This window comes from Physcomitrium patens, chromosome 10 (assembly GCF_059467195.1).
Source record: "Physcomitrium patens ecotype Gransden chromosome 10, ASM5946719v1, whole genome shotgun sequence".
Lineage (NCBI taxonomy): Eukaryota > Viridiplantae > Streptophyta > Bryopsida > Funariales > Funariaceae > Physcomitrium > Physcomitrium patens.
Window position 1 is genome coordinate 12698929 of NC_143419.1, and position 5338 is coordinate 12704266.

Below are 5338 nucleotides of genomic sequence, written 5' to 3' on the forward strand. Positions count from 1 at the left end.
ATATATGGTGATTCTTTCATAGCAGCATGTAAGAAAGCTTTTGTACCTATAAATACGGGTTTAATTGAACTGGACTTATGACTCTCTACTTGATTAATTACACTATTAGTTATACTTTTAGAGAAAGTAAGAGTTCGAGAAATTCTATCTATTTGAGGGTTGTATTTTTCTAACCATGATAAACCTAAAATGACTGGATTAGAGGGAGATCTAATGATATTAAATACTACAAAGCTATTATGACCATTGATTATTACTTCTATAGGAAGGATTTCGTGAATAATATCTCCAGAAGACAATGGACGACCATCTATGACTTCTACATGAACAAGTTTAGTTTTCTTTACTAAAGTTATGCTATGTCTTTTAGTAAATTCTTCATCTAAAAAACACGCTGAGGCTCCTGAATCTAATAAGGCAGAGACTTTGTAATGTTTAGGTTCTAAAATAACATTTAATGTAAAACAAGGAGAGGGCTCTGAGGAGAGAATAGGACCTTTACTAGATGTTGTGCAAGGTTCCAGCGGTACGGTTCCTATTGTAACTAGACAAACTCATTTTTTGACATATTGTCTTCTTTCACAGCCATACTCCTCATTTTGTAATTACGTCGTTTCTTTGAATAGTGTTGAGCAGTGTGCTTTGGTTCTCCACAATATAAACAAAATCCTTCTTGACGACGACGAGTCTTTTCTTACTCAATAAGAGGTTTGAAACGTACTGCATCAATTTGCATATCCTCTATTTCCGAATGTATGTGTTGAAGAGGTGTTGGTCTTGCCATTGAATTATAATAACGTTGAGGTCCACTTGTACGGTTCTCAGATCGGAATTCAAAAAGGCAATTGTTGCACTTCAGAGCAAAGTCAATTGCTTGACTCAATGTTTGAGGATCAGGTAAGTTGAGCATTAATTTTTTTACCTCATATTGTAATCCATGGAGAAATTGACTAATAAGTGCAGTATCATCCCACTTGATATCAGTTGCAAGTTATCGAAATTATGAAGCGTATAACGTTACTGATCGATTGCCTTATCGTAAAATATGGATCTTATTGGTTGCAACATGAATTGCATCATGTTCTCCATACATGGATTGAAACTCCACTAGAAAAGCCTCTAGATTATCTAATATTAGATCTTATCGTTCAAGAAAAGATGAAAACCACGATAGTGCTGAACCTGAAAGAAGCATACCAATGAATCTAACTTGCGATCCTGGAGTTGGATAGCTTTGGAATTGAAGTTCAATCACAAGTTGCACTTGATTGATAAATCCTCGAAACTTAGATCTGGTGCCACCAAACTTCTCGGGTAGAGCAATTCTTGATTCTCTAACATTTGAAGGACGTTCCACTATAGGAGAAAGGACATGGTTTGGTGCAGATGTTGAAGCAGCTCCAACCATTTCTATATCTTTACTTCTTGCCAATCTTGTTGCTCCTTGTGGTGGTAAATTGAGTTGAAGCATCGCAAGCATTAACTCCCTCAATTGCTCTTACATTTGTGCCATTGCACTCTTCATTTCAACAAGTTCTGCCATGATAATACTTAGAAGAGAGAAGATGTCTAATATCGCTCAAGACAAATAGAAGAGAAGACTTGAGAACAAAGAAAATACTAAAGATAATATCAGTTTAGAAGAGGGTAATTAGCAACTTTAAATATGCTTATATCTTATAAAAAAAAAAGGTAATCCTCTCTTAATCAAGATTAGACAAAGCTCTGATATTGTAGGTGTATTCTTGTCAATCTGTTAAGGATAAGAACTTGATGAAAAAATAATTCAGACAAGTGAGCCTTCACTCAAAGAAAGGTAACAAAATAAAAATAAACAAGTATGTATATTGAAAGAGAAATTGGAATGGCTATTGCCAAAAGACAAGAAAACTAGAGACCCTTGAAACTAGATTGGAAGCAAGAAAGGAGTTGACAAGAGTGAAGAAGGCTTCACTCTTGTCTCTATATATACTATCTAACTAGGGGCTATGTGGTAACATTCTATAGGACCTCCAATATGTGTTGACTTTGTAGGATACATGCCATGACTTACAAGGCAAGTTTTTCTACGTATGGGCCACATAGTTAGCTTGATCTTCAAGCTAACATCATTTGTGGTACATGGCCAACTTGTTGACCACGTTTCTCATCCAAAAAGTCAATTAAAGATACCTATGAAGTCAAAGCAGCATCTATAAAGCTTCTTGGAAGCTTCCATATTAAATACTATAGAATTAACTTACTTCTACCTACTTTTACTTACTTCTACCTATTTGTATATGTAATTACTAGCTTACATGAGTATGTCCGTGACATATAGTTGTGCAAGGAATTATCAAGGACAAAAAAATCTAAGAAGGAAGTATGTCAAGATTAAAGACAAAGAATGAAATTGATAGCAAAAGTGATAGCAAAGACTCCTATTTATACTTTAATGAAGGTTACAAAAGTCTATGATACCTTCTATAGAAGTTTTTAGAAGTCTAAAGAGTCTTTTAATAGATTATAGAACTTTCTAAAAGATTGTGGAAGATTCTACACATATCTAGAAGGTTCTAAAAATTTGCAAAAGATTCTAGAAGGTCCTAAAATGTGATAATTTAAAATATGTTAGTATCAGGAATTATAATTAAGAATGGTGCTTTTATAGATGCTAGTAAGTGTTAATGATGTCATTAGATTAGTAATTATATTATCATAGTAAATTTGATGATAATAAAATGCTATAATATTGAATAATTGATAGAATTAAAAAATTAGACCCCACATTCAAAAAAATTATTTCAATACTACTCCAAATTAGATTAGTCATAGCTCTGGAATTACCCAATGGATTTTTTTTAACCTTGGATTATTTGGTAGCTATAAAACAGTAATTTATTTGCTATACAATTCTTGTGTCATTATTCACTACAATTCATCTGTAATACATTAAAATATGTCAACATTAAAATAATTTTTTGAGTCACTATAATGCAACTCTTGTATGTTATTTGATGCACAACTTTCAATACGTCTTTTATAGTGGTGCTCACTTTCATGGCCTTAAAAAAAGTTTAATCTTATCAAATTTGACTTGAATGGATTAAATAATTATTTATTGAAGTATCTTTGCCTAACACCATTGTTGTGGATTACAAACTAGCTTTAATTAATGCAATCAAGGAAGTCATTTCATCTACAATTATTCTTCTAAGTTATTGGCATATTGATAAGAATGTTGTAAAAAATTATAAGAAAAATTTATAAATAAACAATAAAAATAGTTTTTATAAATCTAACACTTAGTAATATTTGTGCCATCTAAGAAAGAATTTAAAGTAAAATAGAGTACTTTTTTGGAGATTTAGAATAATTTTTTTTCTAAGGCAATTATGTGTACAAAGAATACATAGATTGATGTATATAAGGAGAAATTTCTTGTTATTTGGACAAACAAGATTTGTTAGTTTGGTAATTATATAATCTTTATGAAAAATGATATTAAGAACATGTCTTATAGAATATGTGATACAACTCTTTCATAAAATGATGCACATCTTAACATTTGTCAATCCAACCATTTATAGTGAGATCTTTCAAGATGTCAACCAATTGATTTCTTATTATACATTGATGAAGGTCTATAAGGAAATAAAACTTGTATATTTGTATACTATAGGCAATATTGATCCTTCTAAAGAGATATTCATTACAATACTTTGTCTGTCATATCCACATAAAATTAAAACCATATTATGTAAAGAGTAATGTATTTGTCTCAAAAATTTTGATTGCTATTGGTACTTGTCAAAGCTACCAATAATTTCTTTCTTTATTGAAAATATACTTAGTTCCTTATCCAACATGTTGTGACATGTTTTAGCAACCATTACTAGCCTTCAACCACATAAGTTAATCCATTTGCTTGCAAAACTCTAAACTATGTGACAACAATAGCCCTAGCTTATTAATGAATTACAAATAATATAGATAAGGATGCATTGTTGTGTAATAACATGGCTATTAGATAAAAGAAGAAATAAAATATTTTATTATAGAAAAGCTTAAATAAAAATATTTAAAAAAATTATCTTAGAAATATAGATAATAGAAAAGGAGGTAAATATTAATAAGTGCTATTACTACCTTCATGCAAAAAAAACTTCTACTTATTTTATAAAAGAATAAATAAGCCAAATAAAATTAAATAAAAAAATTTAATTTATATATCTTAAAAAAAGAATTAAAAATATATTTTAGTAAAAATTACTTTAGAATATCAAGAATTAATATTTAAAGAAGACTAGTTGTAAAGTAGCATTAGAATCAGACCTTGTAATATAAACCTGTGCATCTATGATAACTCTAGGATTCTTTGATTGATTGAAGAGTGGGATTTGAGAAAAAAATTGTGAGAGAATTTTTAAAAGCTACTTTAATGTGATTTAAAGGTATATTGAAGATTTGAAAGCTTTTCAAAGAAAGAAGTATATTTAGTGAGTTTGAATTTTAAGAAATAAAAAAATAATTATAAATTTGATGATTTTATAAGAGTTATATTATATTTATGGATGGATATTAGCTAATTTTCTATTTTTCTTATTTTAAATGTGTATAATAAATTTGATATCAAATGAGCAATTAGATTAAAGATTATGAGAGCTTTTGTAGATTATGGTCTTTGATAATTGAAATTTAAGATCAATTAGGATTTTTCAATTTTATAATATTTGCTAGTTTGAATGAAAAAAAATTTAGTAAGAATAATTTAGACTTATATACCAATACACTAGCAAGATCTTTAAGTATTTTAATGGTTTGACAAAGAAAAATCATTATTAAAAGATCAATATTAAAGTTGGAGAAGGAAGATAGCTGGTATTTGAATAAATCTAATTATTCAATTTTTCTTTATGATGAATCTTAAAGATAAATTATACATTATCTTTACAAAAAAAAAATTGAAAGGATTTTCTATAATTTGAGCATTTTATGCAAAATAAAGGAATTTTTGAAGACAAAGACTTATATATTTACTAAAGATAGATATATGGAGATATGATAAAATTTTAATGTAAATTTGAATTTTTTAAAGGAGATTATAGATTTCTTTGAATATATTGAAAATCTAACTTACCTACAAATGGTTAGTTATGATTTGGTATAAAAAAAGATAGGAAATTTAAAAATGCTTTATAAAGCTTTATATAAAACTTCTCAAATACAAAAGATTTTTATTAATATATTTTTTTATATTATTATTTTTATTTATTCTCTATATTAAAAATAAATAATTTATTAGAGCTTGGCCAATAAATTAATTCTAAATTTTCTATAGCTAAGTACTTAATAAATT